At 50.7% G+C, this 25,737-nt stretch overlaps 1 long non-coding RNA gene across 1 annotated transcript; it reads left to right on the top strand.

The window, feature by feature from the left end:
- The first annotated feature begins 7,852 nt into the window (after window positions 1-7,852).
- Window positions 7,853-18,597, top strand: LOC131827808 (uncharacterized). The gene is made up of 4 exons (XR_009352153.1): window positions 7,853-8,051; window positions 8,314-8,422; window positions 13,299-13,345; window positions 18,201-18,597. It is a non-coding gene; the product is annotated as an uncharacterized LOC131827808 (long non-coding RNA).
- Window positions 18,598-25,737: the final 7,140 nt, after the last annotated feature.

The raw sequence follows: 25,737 nt of genomic DNA, 5'->3' as shown, positions 1-25,737 counted from the left end.
CCTCAACAGCAAGTCCAGTAAGTCCAGCGGTGGCCCAGGAGGGCCCGGGGCTGCATCCCGTCTCCCACGGGTCACTCCCCTAACACGGGGCTCCTGGTGGTGGGGGGGGGGGCACGCACGCATTGCGAGTGGTTCTCCTCTTTCAGAAGCGCTAGTCCCTAAATGCTGCTGCTCTGGGGGCTGCCTGCGGGCCCGAGGCTCGGGAGTAGCTGAATGCATGGGGAGAGCCCGGCGCCCAGACCGCTGAGCGGGCAGTGGACGGCCAGGCAGGCGAGACGCTGGCCGGGCACACCTGGCTGCCCACTGCTGCCCTCCACGCCTCTCTGCCGCCTGGCCGCTGTGGGGCGCAGGTAGTGAGGTTTGACTCGATGAGCCGGCCTTAGAGGAGATTCTTTTTTTTTTTTAAGATTTATTTTTATTTTTATTTATTTATTTGACAGACAGAGATCACAAGCAGGCAGAGAGGCAGGCAGAGAGAGAGAGAGAGGGAAGCAGGCTCCCCGCTGAGCAGAGAGCCCGATGCGGGACTCGATCCCCGGACCCTGAGATCATGACCTGAGCCGCAGCGGCTTAACCCACTGAGCCACCCAGGTGCCCCTTAGAGGAGATTCTGAAGTGGAACGGGAACTTGTCCCCCAGAGAAATGTCACAGAGCCCACCGCCGGAAGCCCTCTCCTGTGAAACCTTGAAAGGGTCCAGCGAGAACTAGGTGTGGAGAGACGCATCTGTCCTGAGAAAGGGCGTCAGGGCCGTGGAGGGTGGCCAGAGGGTTCGGGGCGCCTGCGCACCTGCCCACGCCCACACAGCCGCGCCCTCCCTGGCATCGAGGCCTCCGGGCCTGGCTGGGACACTGCTCACCCAGTCCATTCCACGATGAACCTCAGCAGGTGTCCTGTCTCCTGGTCTTCCGGTCACGATGCAAGAAAGTCCCTGCTGCCCCGTCGGGCTTCCCCGCGATGAGCCGGTCCAGTGTCCGCGCACCTGCGCCGCAAGGGCCGTTTGGCGGACTTGCTGGGCTGGCGGCAGCCCCCGGGGAGCTGGGGCTGCTCCACCTTTCATCTCAGGAGGGCGTTTAACCCGAGGGCCGCCGGCCCCTCCAATCTCCTCCTGCCTCCTGGAGGTGGCGCCCAGTGCTCTGCCCGAGGCTGCGCCCCTTCCCGGCCTGGCTTTTCAGTACTGGGGGAGCTGAGGCCGGGGACATCGGTGCTTATACTGAGTGTTGTGGGAACCGCCCCCCCTTCCCTTAGCAGTTTCCCTGCCCTGGGATCTGCCCAGGGACTCTGCGCCAGGTTTTGTGGCCTGAGGGCACAGAGGGAGGGCACATATTGGTGGCCTGCTCTCCAGGGACCTTCTGGCCGGCTCCCTGACCTCTGCCCCCCAGATCTCCAACCTGAGCACTGGAGGCTCTAGGGGGAGGAGGAGTAGTAGGAGGTCCGGGTCTTGACTGCCTTCAGGTTGCCCAAACCCAGCAGCACCCGCAGCCCAGGAGCTTCCATGATACCGTGTAACACGATCCCCACAGCCCGCAACTTGATATCATTCAACAGGACAAAATCTAACAACACAACCCAGACCACCGGGCCACATGGGAGAGCCTGTAGGAGAGGGTCTCCTACAATTTGGGTTGTTTTGAGTGTTTTCCTTTCTTGCGATGTTCCCTTCGGAGGTTTCGCCACATCTTCCAGCGAGCAGCGGCAGAACGAGGCTGAGCCCGGGACTGAGCGAGCAGAGGGGACAGCCACGTCCAGTCCCTTGTCCACTCTGCTCTACCCCACATCCCTAAGACTTGCAGGCTTCTTGGCAGGCCAGCGTGGTCTGGGCTGTGTGTGGCTGGAGGGAAAAGTCCTTACCAGGGCCAGCAGTCCTGAACCCTGATTTTGTTGGGACCTCAAGGGTGACCGTGGGCAACCAGGTCCCCACTGCCCTTGCGGGGCCCAGGGTTCTCTGACTCTCAGGTTAAGTTCTGGCTTTTGCCACTCATGTGGAAAGCACCCCCTCCCCCACCTTTGGGCCTCTTCTGCAGCCTGGCGGCCACCTGGCCCCTCCTCTCTTTTGCAGAATCAAAGGTGAGCCTCTCTGTCAGCAAGCGCTGTGCTCCCAGGTGTCCCAACACCAACACGAACTATGAGTGGACAGTGGGGCCCAGGATACTGGGCAGGATCATAAGGCGGTGTTGTTCTGGAAATCTCTGCAACAGGGCACCCGCCATACAAGAGGGGCCCTGGGCCCTTCTAAGGGGGGTCCTGCTTGGAGGCGGCCTCCTCTGGGTCCTGCTGGGGGCACCTTCCTCTTGGCCGGGCAGACCCACCATATCCCCCCCACCCCTCCCCTCAGCCCAGCCCCCATCCTTTTCAAGACACTGGGTGGCAGGAAGGACGCCACCGCCTCCGTCCCAGGCCTGGCCACTACTCCCATCTCTGGCAGACGCCCTTTGTTCAGACGGTCCGGAGAAGGTAGCCCAGTTTCCCAGTATGGGGTAATGGCTCCCGGGATTCACCCTGAACACACTGCTTAGGGCCCCGTCGGGGGCAGGAAGAGCCGAGGGGAGCCCGAGGGCGGCTGCCGCCCGGACTCTGGCTCAGACCTGGCCAGCCCCGCCTCTGCTGTAGTGGCCCGGGCAGAGTGCGGCTGTGGGTGTCCGCCTGTGCATGGAGACCACGACCACCGCCCACAGAGACAATAAACTCCTGGCCTGACCGTTCCGCATTCCCGCTCCTTCAGCCGTTTCTGCCCGCCAGGCCTAGACCACATCCCCCGCCCACGTCCACGCGGTCGTGCACGACCTCAGCGGCCAGGTCTGGACAGAACCATCCAGTGGGGCCAGCCGAGCGTGGGGATGGCCCCTGGGTTCTGGCCTAGCAGTGTGTAAGCAGCAGACCAGAAGGCCAGTAAGCCACTGCGTGGACGTGGGGGAGACCCCGGAGGGTGGGGGTCTGGGGCGTGTGGGTGGTGCCCATGTAAGTACTGACGCAGGGACGCTGGGACAGGACGGCCGGACAGAGGGGCTGTGTCTGGTGGGCAGCGGGGTGGGCGAGGGGGAGGGGTGAGGGCTGCTGGAAGGGCTACTGGTGCCCGGGACAGCCCCCTGCCTGGCCAGGCAGAGGGTCGCCCAGGTGAGGGCCCAGGTGCGGAGCAGGTTGGGACAGGTAGAACCGGTGACAAGCTCAGGACTGTCCAGGCTGAGCTGGGGCCCCCTGCCGCCCCCCCCCCCCCAGGGACGTCCTGGCGGATGGGCAGAGAGCAGAGCCCTTGTGTGGGGGACAGGGAAGGAGATAAGAGTCCGGGGTGGGGGGTCCGGGGCGGGGGTGGCATCAACAGGCAGCAAGTCACCCAACACGCAGGAGGGTGCTGCTCCCCACTCCCAGCTCCTCGGGCTTGCCTGACCCCCAGTCGGCACACCGCCACCCACCATGCACTCCCGACTCCTCCCCACACCCCACCTTCACACCTCTCCCCTGCCCTGGGTGCTCACCCCTCCCCACCCCCACCAGGGTCTGCACCATCCAGGCTCTAGGTCCTTACACCACTCTCCAGCCACTTGTCATTTCCCCCGTGGACTCAGGTGCACCCACCTCTTGGTGCCCCGGGGCCTCGGCAATTTCAGGACAGCCCTGGGCCTTGGCTCACCTCTGGAGGCCACTGGAGTTGAGCTGAGACCAGACGAGATGCCCCAGGGTTCCCAGCCTGGAGCAGGATGTTCTCTGTGCTTGTGAGTTTTCACGCTGGATTTAAACCTCACCTCACAGCCCGGGCTGTCCAGGCAGGCCTGTCGCCATCTGTTGTCTGAATCTCCCCACTCAGGGACCCTGGCCTGTTGGGGCATCAGGAGTCTCTGGCTCCCTGAGCTTTGGGCCAGCTGGAGAGCCGGTGCAAGATGGAAATGACTGCTGCTGCGAAGGGCTGGGGTCTCCGCTCAGAGCTGCGTTTCCCTGGGAAGAACGTGTGTGAGATCGGGGTCGGGGGCCGCCGTGCCCTGTGTCCCCACGGACCCCCGCTCCAGCCACTCTCCGTGTCCCTCTTCATGAAGATGAGTGTCTTTGGAACTGGGGGCTCTGGTCCCTCCTCAGGACAGGAGACCAAGGACTACAAGCCCTCGGGGCAGCCTCTCAGCTAGAAATCAGACCTTTGCTGAATAAATGGGCACAGGAGTCACTAAAGAATGAGTGAGGGGAAATGACCAAGAGCAGTGGCAAATGTTTAGCGAGGCTAGAAGCTGGGGCTCGGGGCCTGCAGCCGGGGCACCGGAGCCACAGAGAGGGCGACCTGTCCGCCTGCAGAGCCCCCGCGTCCTGCCCAGCCGCTCCACTTCCCGAGTCCCCAAATGCCCGATGAGTGCCCCCCCTGCCCACAAGCAATGTGGGGCGACGGTGGGCTGACGCGAAGCCCCTGCAGCCTGTACTCGTGGCTCTGCTCACTCATTAGTTCCACGGAGCTCTGCTGTTGACTTTGGGGGCCGGAGTCTCTTCCGCACTCACTGCTAGAAAACTCAGATCCTGACGCGAGGCCCGCCGAGCTTCCTGCTGATGCCCAAATTTGCTGCCACCATCTCGATTCCGGGCCAGGCCCTGCCTCCCCTCTCTCCCACCCCACCTCCTTCCGATTCTCCTATTTCGCACATCTTACCTCTGACTGTGATATGCATTTGGTGACTCAGTGTCCATCATTTCTCTCTTTCCTGACATTGGTCCTTGGTGCTGTGCGCAGGGCACTACCTGTGGGGGACAAGGGGTCCCTGCCCAGCGGCAGGTCTTCACCGCACCGATGGAGCTTGGGTCCCTCTGCCCAGATGTCCTGCATGAGGCAGGTGTTCTCAGGAGGGGCTCACAGGGCATCCCGAGGGGAGGGCACAGGATGTGGATCTAGAAGGGGAGAGCTGGCAGTGAGAGTGTCCCGGTGTGGCTTCCACTCCCCTTAGCCTTGAAAGTAGATTCAAACGCCCTTATCCTATGCCTGCCCTGTCTGCCGTCTGTCCTGTGAATTAGGTCCCATGCAAGAGAATGACTCGTCCACTGTCCCCTGCAGAGTCCCATCCCTGGCCACGCCCACCCCGGCCCTGGGTAAGCACCAGCCTCGTGGCCGCTGGCCCCGCTGAGCCTGGAACACGGCACCCAGTGTCCTCGCTTTGTCCTTAGTGTCTGGATTTTATCATTTAACAATAAATTATCTCATGGGCCGTGTTCTCTGACCATAACCCCGTAGAGGGAGTGGAGATACAAAGAAGATGAACCCGAAAGTCCCATAAATTACGGCACTTCATGGTATAAACCGGGAAAGAAATCCCTTTTCCTTTATCACTGATTGATTGAAGGAGAAATAGTTGCAGGATTCTTTAATGCCTTGAATTGAATGGGAATAAAGATCAGTGCAAACTCACATTTTAACAAGAAAGTGGCACTTCGAGGAGGGCTTACAGGACAGGACGGGGGCTGAGATCTAGCGCCGGGAAACCCACCCGGAACAGAGAAGATCCACGAAGCCAGTGGTGGCGGGCCGGGCAGAACCGAGAAAGGCAAGGGGAGACGTGCCCACACGGGCTCCGGGGTCCCCGGGGTCTCGGGAGGGGCAGCCGCTCCAAATCCGGGACGCGGCTTAGGAACTCGTCGGAACGCCCTGAACCGCCCGCTGCGGAAGGGAGCTTTGGGGCCTGCGTGGAAATCACACTTCGGCCAAGTTAACCGAACTGTCACAGGAGAGTTGTCGCTTTCCTGTGCGGAATAAGGTTGAAAACTGAGAGGAAATGGAGTATTTCCTGGTAAGCCCAGTTTACTAAATTTAACCCAAGGAGTAAAATTTCCAAGTTTCTTCTACAAAGTGAGCATAACACGGACAGCCGAGGACGCCGAGGGGGAGGGGGAGAAGAAATCCCAGCCCTTCTCACATGCGGCCGCACAAGATGTGTGCAGAACCAGCTCCACAGCGCGGCTCACGACGACGTGTGCGCGTCGACCTGAGGCCGGACTCTGGCCGCGATCCTGGGACGGAGGAAGGAGGGAGAGGAGCCTGCATCACCGCTTCCTTGCCCGGATGGGAGGCGCGAGCAACAGAGGCCGAGCCAGAGCAAGCGACGGGGGCGTGAGAACCAACGAAAATGCAATCTCCGCGCAGCACACGTCGGAAAAGACCGAAGCTACAACCGGCAGAATCAATAAAAATTGTTGATTAAGGCAGTAGAATATGAAATTAAAATGAGATTCACTGCCTGCTGAAACATTACCATGAAAACCGATAACCTTTTGTATACAAGGGAGAGCCACCGAGAGGGCGGAACGGGAGAGAAAACCTCACGACTGGGGAAAGAACGCTCACACTGAGCATGAATTCGGACCCCGAATGTGCAAAGTCTACAGGAGGAAAATTCAGTACGCTTCCGAGAGACGCAGCAGTAACCCCGAGCAGCTGTAAAGACCCTCCTTGCTCTTGGAGAGGACGACTCAAACTAGCATTAAAACGTCAGTTCTCAAAAAAAAAAAAGTCAGTTCTCTCTAATTTACAGATTTTTTTAAAAAGATTTTATTTACTTATTTCACAGAGAGAAGTCACAAGTAGGCAGAGAGGCAGGCAGAGAGAGAGAAGGAAGAAGGCTCCTTGCTGAGCAGAGAGCCCAATGTGGGACTCGATCCCAGGACCCTGAGATCATGACCTGAGCCGAAGGCAGTGGCTTAACCCACCGAGCCACCCAGGCGTCCCTAATTTACAAATTTTTAAATTTAATGTGACTTCCATAAAAATAATAACCAGTTTTCTTCTTGACCTAGTTAAGTTGAAATTTATGTAAACAAAAACATTCTCAAGATCAGTTAGAAATAGTCTGGGAAGAAGGAAAACACAGAGTTGTGCGGGGAATTCGTGCCACCAGCAGCTAAAACATACTTTAAAAATAATAAATAAAGATTCCAGGGCGCCTGGGTGGCTCAGTGGGTTAAGCCGCTGCCTTCGGCTCAGGTCATGATCTCAGGGTCCTGGGATCGAGTCCCACATCGGGCTCTCTGCTCAGCGGGGAGCCTGCTTCTTCCTCTCACTCTCTGCCTGCCTCTCTGCCTACCTGTGATCTCTCTCTGTCAAATAAATAAATAAAACTTAAAAAAAAAAAAAAAGATTCCAAATGGTGTGCTACTGTCACGTGAATGGGTAACCGAGTGAAAACGATCATAAAGACCAAAAGTAGACCCAAACCATATGGAAATGTTGTGTGTGACAAAGGAGGACTCTCAAATGACTGGACCAAAGATGAACCAGAAAAGTTCCTGGTACGTGAACAAATGTGAGGCTATTTGGAAAAAGTGAAAACATGCTTCCGGATGTCACACATAAGGACAAACAGACCGGCAAACAACCAAAACTCTGCAAACACCAAAAGAAGCGATATGTGAGAATCTTCACAACCTGGGTGTGGAGAAGGGGTTCTGAAGACCGATCAGGATCCGATGCAAGAAATAAAAAGACAGACGAATGCGACTGAGTATGAAAATAGGAAGGGGCGCTTGGGTGGCTCCGTCGGGAGGCGTCGACTCGATTCCGGCTCAGGTCACGATCTCAGGGTGGTGGGATCGAGCCCCACGTGGGATTCTCTCTCTCCCTCTGCCCCTCCCCCACTAAGAATATATAAAGATCTTCCATCACATACACACACACACACACACACACACACACACCAGGGGCTATGAAGAACTCTTCGAAAATTGAGGACGTGGGGGAAGCCAAAAACCTGAGAGCAAATATGAGCAAAATATTTTTTTTAATGTGACAAAGATGACATGAACTACCACTTAAACATAAGAAAATAGGTTTTCCTGCCTGAGAGAAGCTCGAATTAGTGCCAGGGAGGTGGTGCGGCACCTGCTGGGGACAGTCGTGCTCAGAACGCCAAGGGCGGCCCCCTCAAGGCTGTTTTGCTTCTGGGGAGGGGGACCGGCAGCCCTCACCCCTCTCCCACTGGACGCAGCTCAGGGCCCGGATGAAGCACCTGCACGGGCCGGGTGAGGGCTCTGAGCAGAAAACAGCGGCAGAAAGACGGGAGTGAGACAAACACGTGAAGAGCCTCCAAACTGGTGGTAGGTTTCCCCTTTTCATTTCCTGGAATGTTCCTTGGACTGGACTGAAGACAGTCCCCCGCCCGGATGTGCTACCAGAGCACAAGCAGAGCAGCTCTGGAGAGTGCCCCAGACTTCCCTCGATATGTGGGGAGAGCAGCCAGCGCAGAGCCACCACAAGACCCTGCACGTAGCTCACACTCGGGGAAGGAAACCCACCTCCCTGACCCGCGGAGCTGCGATGCCCAGACAGCGGGTAAACCCACTGACCTTTTCTCTCCAGATCACCCCACTGACGACCCAGACATGGGTGCAGGCGTGGGACGCACACAGCACTGTGGCATAACGAAGCTCCAGCTTTCTGACGAGATGACTAAAAAGCGGAACCCCAGGTAACTTGAAAGTGCTGAGAGACCATGGGGAGGGAGAAGCTTGGGAACGAAATCCCATAAAGGTGCTTAGGAAAGCCCAGGCTCACTTCTGACCTGTGTCTGCAGGTCTGGATTCAAACACCAGAGGTCACGGAAAACAAACTATGGGACTGACCTCCACCGGTGTATCAGACTGGCCTCTGGTGTCCAAACACCGCAAAATCTTTGGAAACTGAGCTAATGCAGAAGCCAGAATCCATAAAACATTGATCTGCACTTGTGGCAAAAACCCAGCTAGGTTGATTGCCTGTAAAAACGAAAACATCAACATTTTCCAGAACATGGAAATAAGACTCAGCAGCTCGTAATGTGACATTCAGAATTACTCTTTTATTTATTTATTTGAGAGAGAGAGCACGAGCCAGAGGAGGGGCAGAGGGAGAAGAAGATTCCCTGCCAAGTGGGGAGCCCCATGTGGGCTCGATCCCGTGACCCTTTGGCTCACGACCTGAGCCAAAGTCAAATGCTCAACTGACTGAGCCACCCAGGCGCCCCCTCAAAATTACTCTTTACACCAAAGATCAGGAATAATCTCAACTAGGAATTATCACACAAAGGCTTTAAAGCAGCTATTGCAAAAATGCAATAGAACCAATGCCCAAGAACTAAGGGCAAACATTCTTGAGATGAAGTGGAAGATAAGTCACAGCAAGGAAGGAAAACATGTAAAGAATATCAAAATGAGAATTGTGGGACTGAAAAATACAATGACCAAAATAAAATACTCACTAGCTGGGCTCAGTAGCAGCTCAGAGATGAGAAAAGAAAGCCTCAGGCAACTTGAGAACAAGTCATAGCAATTACCCAGAGTGAATAACACAAGGAAAAGGCACTGAAAAAATGAACAGAGCCTCAGGGACAAACCAAAGAGTCTAACACCTAGTAAATGACATGTGGAGGAAGAGCACCAAACAATGGAGGACAGGAAAAATGAAGAAATAACGACTAATAATTTTCTGATCTTGGAAAAAGACATAAAACTATAGATTTGAGAAGCCCAATGAACCCCAAGCAGGAAAACTCCCAAGAAATACACATGCAGACATAGCATATTCTGTCTATGTAAATACACGGACGTCACACGTCAGTGTTCTCACTGTGGGAGAAACTGGATGAAAAGCACAGAAAGGGGAAGGAAGTATAGGGTGTGCCGGGAAGCGGTGTGTGTGTCAACCGACGGCCTCCGAAAGCCCACCAGCGGTAAGCATGCACTGGCCCAGACGCTGGGGTTCCAATACTAGAAAGTGACCTTTCCTTCTCAAAAGAATATGAATTTTAAAAGAAAAAGGAGAGGGCGAGAGAAAGAAAGCTGATCCCAGGTATGGAGAGGAAAAAGAGAGTAAAGTGCAGTCAGATCCCAACCGGTGTAGAAGAAATGATGGAAACCTAATGACCACCAGCAAAAACCCGCAGTCATAATTGTTTCAAGCGAGAATCATCAACAGATAGTAAGCATGTGGGCAAAGAATGGTGAGAAATAGTGTCTCCCAAGATGCACAGTCAATGCTCTGGGACAAGTGGGACTTTGCAGTGGAAACACCTTGGGGGCGCCACCTTAGCCAAGTGATCAAAGTGCGCCCCACCGGGGCCGGGACGAGTCAGCTTCATGGGCCTCCTGGTGCACCAAGAAGAACACAGCTACGTCCCCACGGTTCCCGTTTTGTCAAAATGCTCCAGTAAATTTAGCCAGAGTAAACAACAAGGCCCAACGAAACACAACTACTCTACAATTACTCTTCCCAAAGTGTGAAGATCCTGAAAGAAATCAACGCTGGGACCTGCCCCAGGAGAGGAAGCCAGCAAGTGACATGTTTGGTCTCAGCTCGGATGGCGGACCGGAGAAGGCCCAGAGGCACAGCTGGTGAGAGCAGCACAAGACCTATGGGTCGGATGACAATGTGTCAGGGCTAATGTCATGGGTGTGTGGGAACTACTATAGTTGTATACAACTGTGACATCTGGGAAGTCTGTGTAAAGCGTTCTCTAGAATAATGCTTGTACTTGGTTGCAACTTTTGTATAGATCTGAAGTTATTTCCAAATGCAAGATTTAAACGATGATCCTCTCTGGGGCGTTTAGGTGACTCAGTCCGTTTAAGCATCTGCTGTCAGCTCAGGTGATGATCCCAGCGTCTCGGACTGAGCCCCATGTCAGGAGAACCTGCTTCGGCCGCTCCCCTCTGCCCGTCCCCACCCCTGCTGCTGCGCACTCTTTCTCTCTCTTCCTTTCTCTCGCTTTTACACTCTCCCTCTCAAATAAATAAATAAAATCTTTGAAAAAATTAACTATGAGCCTCTCCACAGAACATTCGTCTCTTCTTCCCTCACGTAAGTACGGAAGGAGAAACATTCCATTCCAAATACCCACACCTCACTGCGTCCCAGACATTTTGAGAAGGTGCATGTTTCTCATTCATCTGTTCTATGTAAATAAATACTAAAGATGCTGTCTTTCTAACAACTGTGTGAGGGCTTTTATGCATTTGCTATCATTTAAAAATGTTTAAACTTTACTTAAATTCAGCTCATTAACTTAAGAATATTATTCATTTGAGAAGTAGAGTGCAGTGATTCATCAGTTGCGTGTAACACTGAGCGCTCAGCTCCTCCCATGCCCCCCTTCATGCCCATGGCCAAGGTACTCCCACCCACCTCCCCTCCAGCAGCCCTCAGTTTGTCTCCTAGAGTTAAGAGTCTCTGATGGTTTGTCTCCTTCTCTCAGTTCATCTTATTTTGTTTTTTCCTCCCTTCTCCTGTGATCCCCTGTTTTGTTTCTTAAATTCCACATGTGAGTGAAGTCATAGGATACTTGTCTTTCTCTGACTGACTTATTTCACTTAGCATAATACCTTCTAGTTCCATTCACATCACAGCAAATGGCAAGATATCTTTCTTTTTTGATGACTGAGTAATAGTCCATTGTATATAGAGACCACATCTTTATCCATTGATCTGTTGATGGACATCTGGGCTCTTTCCATAGTTTGGTTCTTGTGGACGTTGCTGCTATAAACATCGGGATACAGGTGCCTCTTCAGATCACCACGTTTGTATCTTTGAGGTAAATACCCAGTAGAACAGATGCTGAGTCAGAGGATAGCTGTATTTGTAACTTAGTCAAGATTAGTTGACCACCATACTGTTTTCCAGAGTGGATACACCAGCTTGCATTCCCACCAACAGTGTAAGAAGGTTCCTCTTTCTCCACATCCTTGCCAACATCTGTCATTGCCTGACTTGTTAATTTTGACCATTCTGGCTGGTGTGAGGTGGTTATCTCATTGTGGTTTTAACGTGTATTGCTCTGATGCCAAGTGATGTTGAGCATTTTTTAAGGTGTATGTATGTATGTCTTTGGAGAAATGTCTTCTGCCCATTTCTTAACTGAGTTATTTGGAGTTTTGGGTGTTGAGTTTGATAAGTTCTTTATAGGTTTGGGATACTAGCCCTTTATCTGATATGTAACTTGAAAATATCTTCCCCATTCTGTAAGTCATCATTTGGTTTTGTCAACTGTTCCCTTTGCTGTGCAAAAGCTTTTTTTCTTGATGAAGTCCAAATAGTTCATTTTTGCTTTTGTTTCCTTTGCCTTTGGAGACATGTCTAGCAAGAAGTTGCTGTGGCTGAGGTCAGAGAGGTTACTGCCTGTTTTCTCCTCTAGGATTTTGATGGATTTAGGTTTTTCATCCATTTTGAGTCTATTTTTGTGTATGGTGTAAGAAAACGGTCTAGTTTCATTCTTCTGCATGTGGTTGTCCAATTTTCCCAACACCATTTGTTGAAGACACTGTCTTTTTTCCACAGAACATTCTTTCCTGTTTTGTCAAAGATTGGTTGACCATAGAGATGAGGGTCCATTTCTGGGTTGCTATTCTGTTCCGTTGATCTATGTGTCTGTTTTTATGCCAGTACCATACTGTAACAGCTTTGTAATAGAGCTTGACATCTGGAATTATGATGCCACCAACTTTGGTTTTCTTTTTCAACATTCCTCTGGCTATTCAGGGTCTTTTCTGGTTCCATACAAATTTTAGGATTATTTGTTCTAGCTCTATGAAAAGATTTGATGGTATTTTGATAGGGATTGCATTGAATGTGATTGTTCCAGGTAGCATAGATATTTTCACAATACTTGTTCTTCTAATCCATGAGCCTGGGATGCTTTTACATTCCCTTGTATCTTCCTCAATTTATCTGATAAGTGTTCAATAGCTTTCAGATTACAGATTCTTTTCCTCTTTGTTTAGGTTTATTCCTAGGTATCTTATACGTTTGGGAGCAATTGTAAATAGGATCAATCCCTTAATTTCTCCTCCTTCTGTCTCATTGTTAGTGTATAGAAATGCAACTGACTTCTGCGCATTGGTTTTCTATCCTGCCACTTTCCTGAATTCCTATATGCGTTCTACAAATTTGGAGGTGGAGTTTTTGGGGGGATGTTTTCCACATAGAATATCGGGTCATCTGCATAGAGTTAGAGTTTGACTTCTTCTTTGCCAATTCAGATGCATTTTATTTCTTTTTGTTGTCTGATTGCTGAGGCTAGGACTTCTAGTAATATGTTGAATAACGGTGGTGATACTGGACATCCCTGCCATGTTCCTGACCTTAGGGGAAAACCTCTCAGTTGTTACCCATTGAGAATGATATTCACTGTGGGTTTTTCATAGACGGTTTTTAGGATATTGAAGTATGTTTGCTCTATCCCTATATAGTGGAGAATTTTAATCAAGAAAGGACATTGTACTTTGTCAAATGCTTTTTCTGCATCTATTGAGATCATATGGCTCTTGTTCTGTCTTTTATTAATGTGGTGTATCACACTGATTGGTTTGCAGATGTTGAACCACCCTTGAAGCCCAGGAATAAAGCCCATTTGGTCATGGTGAGTAATCCTTTTAATGTACTGTTGAATCCTATTGGCTAGTATTTTGGTGAGAATTTTTGCCTCCATGCTTCTCAGGGATATTGGTCAGCAATTCTTTTTGATGGAGTCTTTGTCTGGTTTTGGGATCAAGGTAATGTTGATCTCATAATATGAATTTGGAAGTTTTCCTTCCATTTCTATTTTTTGAAAAGTTTCAGAATAATAAGTATTAATTCCTCTTTAAATGTTTGGTAGAGTTCCCCTGGGAGGGCATCTGGTCCTGGACTCTTGTTTTTTTGAGAGATTTTTGACTACTGCTTCAATTTCCTTGCTGTTATGGGTCTATTCAGGTTTCCTATTTCTTCCTGGTTCAGTTTTGGTAGTTGAAACGTCTTTAGGACGTTTGGTAGTTGAAACGTCTTTAGGAATGCATCCATTTCTTCCAGATTGTCAAATTTGTTGGCATATAGTTGCTCATAGATTCTTATAGATTCTTGTTTGTATTTCTTCAGTGCTGGTTGTGAACTTTCTTCTTTCATTTATGAATTCATTTATTTGGATCCTTTCTCTTTTCTTTTTTTTTAAGGTTTATATTCATTTTTAAAAGATTTTATTTATTTATTTGAGAGAGAGAGTGAGAGCACGAGAGAGAACAGGAGTAAGAGAAAGTGTGCTCACAGAGGGAGAGGGAGAAGCAGACTCCCTGCTAAGCAAGGAGCTCGATGTGGGGCTTGATCCCAGAACCATGACCCAAATGCAGACACTTAAAAAACTGACCCACCCAGGTGTCTCTCTCTTTTCTTTTTGATAAGTCTGGCTAGGGTTTTATTGATCTTATTAATTCTTTCAAAGAACCAGTCTCACTGCTCTGTTCTACTATTCTTTTGGTTTCTATTTCATTGATTTCTGCTCTAATCTCTATCATTTCTCTTCTTCTGCTGGGTTTAGGCTTTATTTGTTGTTCTTTCTCCAGCTCCTTTAGGTGATAGGTTAGGTTGTGTATTTGAGACCTTTCTTGTTTCTTGAGAAAGGCTTGTAGTGCTATATACTTCTCTCTTAGCCACCTTTACAGCATCCCTATGGTTCTGAAGGTTGTGTTTTCATTTTCATTTGTTTCCATGAATTTTTAAAATTCCTTTAATTTCCTGGTTGACACATTTGTTCTTTAGTAGGAAGCTTTTTAACCTCCATGTACTGGTGTTCCTTCCAAATTTTCTCTTGTGATTGAGTTTGTTTTAAAGCATTGTGCTCTGAAAATATGCAGGAAATGTTCCCAATCTTTTGGTACTGGTTGAGTCCTGATTTGTGACCCAGCATGTGATGTGTTCTGGAGACCGTTCCAGGTGCACTAGAGCACATGGAATACACACAGAATGTGTATTCTGTTGCTTTGGGATGGAATGTTCTGAATATATCTGTGAAGACCTTCTGGTCCAGTGTGTCATCCAAAGCCCTTGTTTCCTTGTTGATCTTCTGCCTAGATGATCTGTCCATTGCTGTGAGTGGGGTGTTAAATTCTCCTAGTATTACTGTATTATTGTCAATGTATTTCTTTAATTTTGTTATTAATTGGTTTATGTAATTGGCTGCTCCCATGTTAGGGGCACAAATATTTACAACTGTTAGATCTTCTCATGGGATAGAGCCTTCTTTATGGCATAATGTCCTCCTTCATCTCTTATTACAGTCTTTGGTTTAAAATCTAATTTATCTGATACAAGGTTTGCTACTCCAGCTTTCTTTTGATGTCCATTAGTGTGATAAATCGTTCTCCACCCTTTTATTTTCAATCTGAGGATATCGTTGGGTCTAACATGAGTCTCTTGCAGACAGCATCTCAATGGGTGTTGCTTTTTTATCCAATCCGATACCCTGTGTCTTTTCATTGGAGCCTTTAGTCCACTTTAATTCAGAGTAACTGGTAAAAGATATGAATTTAGTGCCATTGTACTACCTGTAAGGTGACTGTTACTGTATATTTTCTCTGTTCCTTTCTGGTCTATGTTACTTTCAGGCTCTCTTTTTCCATAGAGGACCCTTTTCAATATTTCCTTCAGGGCTGGTTTGGTGATCCCAAATTCTTTCAGTTTCTGTTTGTCCTGGAAGCTCTTTATCACTCCTTCCATTCTGAATGACAGCCTTGTTGGAGAAAGTATTTTTCGTTGTGTATTTTTCTCATGAACACCCTGACTATATCCTGCAAGTCCTTTCTAGCCTGCCAGGTCTCTGTAGACAGGTCTGCTGCCAGTATAATGTTTCTACCCTCATAGGTTACAGACCTCTTGTCCCAAGTTTCTTTCAGAATTTTCTCTTTGTCTCTGAACTTTGCAAGCTTCACTATTTTATGTTGAGGTGTTGACCTATTTTTATTAATTTTTGAGAGGGGTTCTCTGTATCTCTTCAACTTGAATGCCTGTTCCTTCCCTGGATTTGGGAAGTTCCCAGCTAGAATTTGCTCAAACAAACCTTCCACTCCTCTCTCTCTCTCTCTCTCCTTCTCTCCTTCTTCCTCTGGGACCCCAGTTATTCTAAAATTGTTTTGCTTTATGGTATTACTGATTTCTCAAATCCCGCCTTCACAGTCTAGTAGTTGTTTATCTTTTCCTCAGCTTCCTTATTTTCCATCACTTTGTCTTCTATATCACTGACTCTTCTGCTTCATGTATTGTAGCAGCTAGAGCCTCCATTTTTTATTGCATCTAATTAATAGCCTTTTTTATTTCGACTTGATTTGATTTTAGTTCTTTCATTTCTCCAGTAAGGGACTCTCTAGTGTCTTCTATGACCTTTTCAAGCCCAGCTAGTATCTTTATGATTATTGTTTTGAATTCTAGTTCCAACATCTTACTTATGGCCATATTGATAACATCCCTGGCAGTGAGTACTGCCTCCTGTTCTCTCTTTTGGGGTGAGTTTCTCCCTCTTGTCATTATGTCCAGAAAAGAATAGATGAAAGAGAGAGAAAATGCAAAAAGAGCAACAATGGCCCCAGAAAAAATATACTTTAAACAAATCAGAAGAGAAGAAACATCAAAAAGAGTGAGAGGGAGAGAATAAAATCCAACAAGAAGGAAAACAGAACTCGGGGTGCCTAGGTGGCTCAGTAGGTGAAGTGTCTGCCTGCAGTTCAGGTCATGACCCCAGAGACCTGGGATGGAGCCCCACATGGGTTCCCTGCTCAGCGGGAAGCCTGCTGCGCCCTCTGCTTTCTCCTTCCCCTACTTGTGTGCTCGCTCTTTCTCTCTCTCTGATAGATAAATAAATAAAATCTTTTTAAAAATAAGAAGAAGAAGAAGTAGAACAGAACAGAACAATAAACTAGATCCTGGGTGTATTTTGGTCTGTTTGTTAGAAGAAACTAGATCCCAAAATAGGAAAGAAAGAAAAACATATATATACAAAAATAAAATTGAGTAGAATGAAAGAAAACCAAAAATGAAAAATACATATGTGTATGTGTGTATATATATATATATATATATATATATATATATATATAATAAATGTAAAAATTAAACATTAAAAAGGACTTTAGAAAAGAGTTGATAAGGGGCACCTGGGTGGCTTGGGTGGTTAAGCATCTTCCTTCAGCTCAGGTCATGGTCTCAGGGTTCTGGGATGGAGCCCCGCATGGGTTCCCTGCTCAGCAGGGAGTCTGTTTCTTGCTCTGCCCCTTCCCCCCACCCCACCCCCCACCCCATGCTCATGTTCTTTTTGTCTCTCTCCCAAATAAATAAATAAAATCTTTAAATTTTTTTTGTAAAATAAGAAAAGCCCTGAAAAGGAAAAATATATATAAAACTGAAAAACTAAAGAATAATAAGAAAAAACCCACAAATGCTATATATTTCTTTCCCCAAGAGTTGGAGATTTGCAGTTCTGTGTAGAGGATAAACTTGGTGTTCAAGGAGTTCCTGCTGGTCTGGGGGAGGGGTCTGTTGCGATGATTCTTAGGTGTCTTTGGTGGAGGGATTTGCACCACCCTTGGGCTCAGTGTAAGTGTCTCCAGAGGCCACGTGGGAATGCACATCTAGGCCTCAGATCTCCAGCTCCAGAGCCAAAAGCCCAGAGCCCTGCTCCTCAGTGCCCCCTCGTGGAAAACAGTCCGTCTCTCCTGTCTCCCTGCACGCCATGCTCACCTGGCCCATGACCAAGCCTCTATCTCAGGCTCATGACCACAGTTCGAGTCTCCAAAGTGCTCCTGGTGGGAGGGTCTCCCCTTGGTTCTGCTGCTTGCTGGGCCCCTGCTCATAGGGCAGTCACGTGACCGGCCCCAGGTTTACAGTTTATGGCCCCTCCAAGCTGAGAACACACTCCCAGGCTTGCTGATTGCAGCCGGCTTCCCCAGTCCGACGCCTGGGATCTCTGTCACCCTCGGGTGTTCCTGTTCTTTCTGTGACCCCCAGGGATCCCAAGACCACACTGTCCCACTAGGGTTCTGCCCAGTTCTCCACCTGAGTGCCTGTCAGGCAGGGACATCCCTCCCCGGAGCAGACTTTGAAAAGATGACTTTGCGCTCCGCTGCTCTCTCACTATCCAGCAGCCGGCAGAGGCCCCTCTGCCCCGGTTTATCTCCCACTATAGCACCCCGGATTCACATCACTGCACCTCCTACCCTGCAGAAAGTGATCACTTTTCTATTTGCAGAATTAGGGCGATTCTTTTCTCAGATCTCTGGTTGATTTCGCAGGTGTTCACAATGTGTTGACAATTATCTAGCTGAATTCCGGGGACCAGACGAAATTAGGGTTCCCTACTCCTCTGCCATCCTAACTCCTCTCCCTAACAACTGTGTTCATTTGAAATGTGGTGGGGGGGGTTCACTTTTACATGTGAAAAGATTGTATTTCTCTTCTTTGTGATTGATTTCTAGCTTAATTGTATCTAGGTCAGAGAAGATGGCCTTAAGATGTGAGACAAAAAAATAAAATCTAGACCCTTGAACAAAAGCAAAGTCCTGGAAGCTCTAGTTCAGGTTTTGGTTAAACACCTGAGTGCCAGGTGCGTGGGTATTTAATTCCTTTCCCGGAAGAATGGGCCTGAGGGAGCCCATTGGACCAAGTGTTTCGTGGACAAGGACATCACACAAGCTGTCTTTTCTCACGTCAGGGAACAGACCTCAGCACCCTCTTCTTCCACATGAAGTTTTATCCTGTCTTATTCTGTCATTGAATAAAGCGGTGAAAGTAGATACCCGTGTATGGTTTCTGATGTTACAGGAAACACCATTAATGTTTCCCTATTTCCAATTGGTGATAAGTTTTTTTACAGAGCGCCTTTATCGAGTTAAGTTAGTTTTCTGCTAGCCCTACTTACAAGAAGTCTCTCACAAATTTATGTTAAATTTTTTTCAAAGCCTTTTCCTTGAAGTGACCAGGTGACTTTTTCTCACTGAATCTGGTGCTGAAGCCATACTCTGCACTCCTGGATTAAACCTACCTTGGTCATCTTCAATTATTTTTTTACACATTCATTTTTTTAAAAGAATTTATTTATTTATTTATTTGAGAGAGAGAGCCAAAGAGAGAGCACAAGCAGGGGGAGCAGCAGGCAGAGGGAGAAGCGGGGCTCAATCCCAAGACACCGGACCCATGACCTGAGCGGGCAGAAGGCAGATGCTTAACAGACTGAGCCACCCAGGTGTCCTGAAGAAGATCCTTATTAGGTATTTAATGCTGTACAGTTTCTTCTAAACACTGCTTTCGCTGTATGCAGCAAATTTTTATTTGTTGCATTTTCATGTACGCATTTCCTTTGTCCTTTGTTTTTGGTCCACGTGTTATGTAGAAATAGGTTATGTAAGTGGATACTTGGAAGTATTTCAATTGTCTTTCTATTATTGGTTTCTAAAGCTTTTTTTTTTTTTTTTTTTAAAGATTTTATTTGTTTGTCGGAGAGAGAGAGAACACAAGCAGGGAAAGTGGCAGGCAGAGGGAGAAGCAAATTCTCCGCTGAGCAGGGAGCCCGATGCAGGGCTCCATCCCAGGGCTCCGGGATCATGACCTGAGCCCAAGGCAGCCGCTTAACCACTGAGCTCCCAGACGCTCACCCCCAATTGTTGTTTTTCTTTTTTCTTACATTTGAAGTTGGGCACTTCTAACTTCTCTTATTCTCTACATAAGTGGCGAAAGATAGAAATCCCCACTTCCTTGCAACTTAAAACTTTTGATACATAGTTTTATCATTGGTATGTAGTTAGAGATGGTTTTGCATTTCCACTGTGATTTCACTTTTTGTCCATAAGTATATCAGAAGAATATTTTTAATTTACTAGCACAGATACAATTTTACTTGTTTGTATTAACATTTAGCTTAGGTGGGTGGTGACTGGAGAGTGTGGCCGTTGTGATACATTAGACACTTGGGGAAATCTGGACCTTGAGAATGAAGCTGGCGTTGGGGAGCACAGTGTGTAAGGCTCTGCAGCCAACGCCCACCTGTTCCCCTGGAGGATTCAGAATCCGAGGCAGAGCGAGGGCAGAATTTGCAGGAGTTGCCCTGGGCAGGAATCCCGAAACGGGAGGGTCGGAGGAGCCAGTCCCCACTTTTACAGCCAAAGGGGGAAGCACCCTAGAGGTTGACAAGCAGAGCCTTCAGGGATTGGGGAGAGCGGGAGAAGCGGAAGGAAGCCAAAGACACAACGTGGTCAGTCACGAAGGAGCGAACACGAGGCTGAACCCCACAGCCTTCAAACGGTGTGGGGGTGCGGCAGAGACTGGACTCCACGGCGGAAAAAAGGCAGGCGGCCCTTTCTCCCTCCCACAAGCCAAAGCAGAGCAAGGTCCCCAGATGGCCAAGTTCCTACCCAGTGTCCTCACAGAGGAGACAGGGACAAAAAGCCAGGGCTCCCTCATGAGCGCATGTGGGACAGGCCCCTCGACCTCAGACGTGGCCCCATCAGTGACAGGAGTTCCGCGTGTCCTCCGTGCTTGTTTGGGCTGCGGACCGGCAGCCGCAGCAGCGGGGACATGGCGCGCCCACCTCGGGCGTCCGGACTGATCTGGAAGTAACCAGGAAAAGGAGCTGAGCTCCGTCCTCTAAGCCGGTGGCCGTCCACGACCATGGTGCGTGTGAAGAGACACAGCATGTGAGTGTACAGACACACACTCACGCTCAAACTCACTCCCGCACACAGGCGCACCTGGAAAGGACAGATTAGCCCTGGGGATACCCCCACACCTCCCTCCCCGGGGGCTGCCCTTGGAGAGAGAAAAATAAGAAGAAAAAAAACATGGTACCAACCACATTTCCTTATAAATTTGTAATGGGAGCGGGGTGTTTACCAGAGGACAGACTCAGCAGTCTTCCTTTCTTGACCTGCCCCGGCTCCTTCCAAATACCTCAGAATTTATAGAGCTTGGCTGCTGGGAAACGTCAGCATCTCCATGGAATTATCCGTTTGAAGGAAAAGGTTTTATAAAGGAAGCACCTCTGAGCGGCTGGGTGGCTCAGTAGGTTACAGCCTCTGCCTTCGGCTCAGGTCATGATCTCAGGGTCCTGGGATCGAGTCCCGCATCGGGCTCTCTGCTCAGCAGGGAGCCTGCTTCCCTCTCTCTCTGCCTGCCTCTCTGCCTACTTGTGATCTCTGTCAAATAAATAAAATAATAAATAAATAAAGGAAGCACCTCCTCGTGTGATGGCCTCGTGCCCCACGGGGAGTTTTTCTCCGGGAACGTGGTCGCTGGGCTGTGCCACGCGCCAGGAGGAAGGGGCAGCGGGCGAGCGCAGGGCTGGGGCTCTCACGGGCCACTCTGACCCGCGCCTCCCGCCTGCTCAGCCCGGGGCAGTGGGAGCACTGCGGCTGTCTGCGGCAGGCCCTGGGTCTTGGGTGCCAGGACGCCTGTCCACCTGCCCTGGACACAGACGGCGAGGAGGGTAGACCCGGACCCGGCGGAACCCGCCAGGAGGAGAGATGGGGGGACCGCGGGGAAACAGCGAACGTCCTCTGCGCCGCTGGCAAGGCCCAGGGGGAACCTAGAGCTTTGGGAGCCGCCGGGCAGCGAGGAGAACCGGAGTTTCTCTGCTCTGGAAACTTCCTTCTCCTGCGACCGGTTAAACAGACGTCACGCTCACTAGGAAAGTCGCCCCACCAAGACCACTGGTCCCCAGACCGCTCTGCTGGCGGCCGCTGCAGCCCGAGCCGGAGCCGCGGGGCGGCGGAGGCCTCTGCGGGGGACCGGGACGCGGGGCGACTCAGACCCTCCCACCTCCCAGAGTCCCGCTCCCACTCCCGGGGCTCCTGCGGGAACGTGGGCCGCACATGCGCCCGAAGGAACGTCAGTCCGGTTCGTGGCCTGACCCGGCGACTCCAACCCCGGCTGTGAACGCGGGGTTGTGAATGCTGGGTTGTTGCCGCCCACGCTGAGGCCCGCGAGACGCGGCCTCGGGGTCCCCGGGTGAGCCCCGCGGCTCGGAGCAGGGAAACGCGGCGCGGGAGGGCGAGCAGGGCCGCCCGATCCGGGAGGGACGCAGCCGGGGCCGCCCGTTCCGGGGGGGGGGGGGGGACCCGCCCATGGCCCGCGGCAGAGAACCTCCCGCCTTCCGGGCTCCGCCTCGCAGACCCCCACCCGGGGAATCGGACACCGGACAGCGTCCCCCCGGGCCTCTGCGGCCGCCACCAGGCAGAACACCAGGCTGCATTTCCCACCCGGTGAGAGTCCGAGAAGCGACCCGGGCAGCGCCTGGGGGAGGGGCCAGGCTGCTGCCCGTCCCCGCCCCCCCCGCAGGGGCGGAGCCTGATTTGTTCTTCCGAGTGTGCTGCTGAGTGTGGGTGACCTCGGGACGTGCGGCGGGGTCAGCCCCGTCCTGCCGGCTGGGCTGGGGGCTCAGAGCGGCCTCTGACACAGCCAGGGTGTGGGGGGTTGGGGGGGCAGAGAACCCCCAGGGAGCTCACCCTCGCGGACACTCGCGTGTTTGTAAGTACAACGTCTTCCCACACTTCTTCGAAGGCAGAAACCCGTGTGCTGGCCTCGAGTGGCCCCATCCTGCCAGAAGTCCTGCGGGACTGGAGGATTTGGTGTTGGGGTGCCGAGTCCGGCAGAAAGGATCCTCCAAGCTCAGAAGGACAAAGAGGACTTTGGCTGGAAATGAGCTCTGGAGGCGTTTAGAAGCCATGAGCCAAGGGTCACCCCATCAGCCACATGAGGAGGAAGAGGGCTCACTTCCTCCCCCCCCTCCCCCGCAGGCTCTAGGGCCTTCTGACCACCAGGAGCTATCACAGACCCCAGCGAGTCCCAGTCATGGAGGGACCGTGCTGGTCCGTGTGCCCTCCAAGGACCTGAGGACCACAGCATAAAACAGAAGCCTGACCCACCGCCCTACGGCTGGCTGGGCTGACCTGGTCCCTCCAGGAGGGCCCTCAACCTGGCCATATCTGTGCTGTTCCACCTGGGGTGACTTGTCCACAAGCCAGAAGGGACATGGGCTGAAAGACCACCTCCCAGCGGTGCCCCACTGCCCGGGAGCTGGAACCAGGGTGAAGGTCACTTCTGCCCCAAAGGAATGAAAATGATGCTGTGATTTTAAGTGTCATGTAGCAGACATCATTTTAATCTCTCTGCTACAGGCATATGGTGTAACAAAGGACTTAGAAATTTACTGATAAAATTAAACTAAGGGGGTGGGGGGAGCAGGCCAGTGCCAACAATGACGCCAGGAGGAGAAAGTGATTAGGGAGCGTGTTTGAAACCGGTGTCAGGGCAGTACCTCTGAAAACAGATCAGACAAGAAGCAAGGAGCACTTGGCTTTGGAAAAATCCTGCACACAATGAACTGTTTCCACCGACACATATAAAATCCTGAAATAATCATTGAGGGTACAGTGTGATGGAGCCAGGGGCCGACCTGGTCTGGGACCCCTGGTCCCACTCCATCCCCTGTGCCGGCAGGAAGCAGCCCTCTACTCTGCTCTGAGCTGGCTTCTCGGGGACTCAGCTGCCTCCCATGGAGCCACGAACACGGGCTGGAACAGACCATGCACACGCTTCACACCGTCAGTGATGGTGGCTGGAATTCCTCCCCGCTAAAGATTACATTTCTCTCCAGAAGTTCTGATCTTCTTTGGGCAACTGTCCCCCTCCCGGCCACAGAAGAAAGCAACATTTAGTCACTCGATGCCCCAACCAAGGGGCAGGCAACAGGGTCCTGCAACCCAACCCCAAACACTGCAGCCCAGTTCCTGAGCCCTGATCACTTATGGCAGGTGTTTCCAAAGACGTTCCTTGGCTGCAAATATTGTCAATTCCCACTATTTGCGACAGTTTTGTTCTATGACATCACCAAAAACACTGAATTAGTGAACACTAGACTTTGCTTGGAAGGGACACGCAGGATTAGTCTCCCTGCAAGCCTCTGGCCACATGTGTTCATCAACCAATTAATGTTAAATATTTGCCCACCACACATCTAGTAAGGGGCTGATATTCAAAATATGTAAAGAACTCATGCAAGTCAAAAGCAAAACCCCCCAAATAATCCAATCACAGATGTTTTCCCAGAGCTATGCAGACAGCTAACAGATACAGGAAAATGAGCTTGTCATCAGGAAATGCAAATCAAAACCACAATGAGATCCCACCTCACACCTGTCAAGTGGGCTGGTCTCAAGAAGATAAGAGACAATGGGGCGCCTGGGTGGCTCAGTGGGTTAAGCCGCTGCCTTCGGCTCAGGTCATGATCTCAGGGTCCTGGGATCGAGTCCCGAATGGGGCTCTCTGCTCAGCAGGGAGCCTGCTTCCTCCTCTCTCTCTCTCTGCCTACCTTTCTGCCTACTTGTGATCTCTCTCTGTCAAATAAATAAATAAAATCTTTAAAAAAAAAAAAAAAGATAAGAGACAGCAAGTCTTGGTGCATGTGGAGAAGCTCATGTGCTGTTGGTGGGAATGCAGACTGGTACAGCCACTCTGGAGAAGAGCTTGGAGCCTCCCTAAAAAAATTAAATACAGAACTACCGTATGACCCAGCAACTCCACGTAGGTATATATCCACAGGAAATGAAAACAGGATCTTAAAGAAATGTCTACACCCACGGATACTGCAGCAGTATTCACAAGAGCCAAGACACGGAAACAAGCCAAGTGTCCTTGGATGGATGGACGGATGGATGGACAGACGGATGGATGGATGGATGGATGGGTGGACGGATGGGTGGGTGGATGGCTGGCTGGATGGGTGGACAGATGGATGGACGGACGGGTGGGTGGATGGATGGACAGACAGGTGGGTGGATGGATGGGTGGACGGACGGGTGGACGTGTGGATGGATGGGAAAGAGGTGGTGTATATACACAACAGAATATTACTCAACCATAAAAAGAGAGGAAATCGTGCCATTTGGCAACAGCATGGACGAACCTAAAAGATATTGTGCTAATTGAAGTAAGTCAGACAAAGGAAGACAAATACTGTGACTCCTCTTGTAGGTGGAAAATAAAAGCCAAGTTCACAGATACAGAGAACAGACTGATGGTCACTGGAGGCAAGGGGCATACAGGATGGGAGAAATGGTCGCACCGTTTTAGTTGTGGTTTTATTTTATTTTATTTTTTTAGCTTAAATGAATTGTCCTTTTTATTAGATTTTTTTTTTTTTTATTCAAGAGAGAGAGAATGAGAGAGAGAAGGGGGAGGGTCAGAGGGAGAAGCAGATTCCCCGTGGAGCAGGGAGCCTGATGTGGGACTTGATCCCAGGACTCCAGAATCATGATCTGAGCCGAAGGCAGCAGCTGAACAGACTGAGCCACCCAGGGGCCCCTGAACTGTCTCTTTTACAAAAGGTTTTTAAATTTATTTGTCAGAGAGAGAGAGAGAGAGGGCACAAGCAGGGGGAGCAGCAGAGAAAGAGGGAGAAGCAGACTCCCCGTGGAGCAGGGAGCCTGATGTGGGACTCGAACCCAGGACCCAGGGATCGTGACCTGAGCTGAAGGCAGACACTTAACCAGTCACTCTGGTTTACCTTTTTATTTAAAAGAAAAAAAAAAAAAGTGGTGAAGTCCTGGACAAGGGTCGTAGCAGTGGGAAGAAAGGGCTGGGGAGGTTCTGGAACCTCTATAAGGTCTGAGGAGAGGAATGGGGACCACTCAAGCTCGGAGTTACTGGGGTGACGGAGGCTTTTATACTTCCAGAAAGGATTCTTACGGCCGCAGGAGAGTCTGTGAGCTCACTCCAGCGGACGCCGAGAGGAGGGCAGAGCGCAGGACGGTGGTGGGGGCTGACCCGCGGCATCTCCAAGCGTCAGCTCCCCCAGACCCGCCGGCAGACGACCTGACGGTGGCATCCAGACCGCTCTCCAGCCTCTTGGCCAGCGCCTCCAGCGCCCCCAGCTACCCCAGCCTCCTGAGTACGTCTCTCGCCACCACCACGCAACAGCCACGGAGCCAGGGCGTGGCTGAGGTCCCCCTCACAGCCTCAGCT

Source organism: Mustela lutreola, chromosome 3 (genome assembly GCF_030435805.1).
Source record: "Mustela lutreola isolate mMusLut2 chromosome 3, mMusLut2.pri, whole genome shotgun sequence".
Lineage (NCBI taxonomy): Eukaryota > Metazoa > Chordata > Mammalia > Carnivora > Mustelidae > Mustela > Mustela lutreola.
The sequence above is the reverse complement of the archived record's forward strand: the minus strand, read 5'-3'. Positions and strand labels throughout refer to the sequence as shown.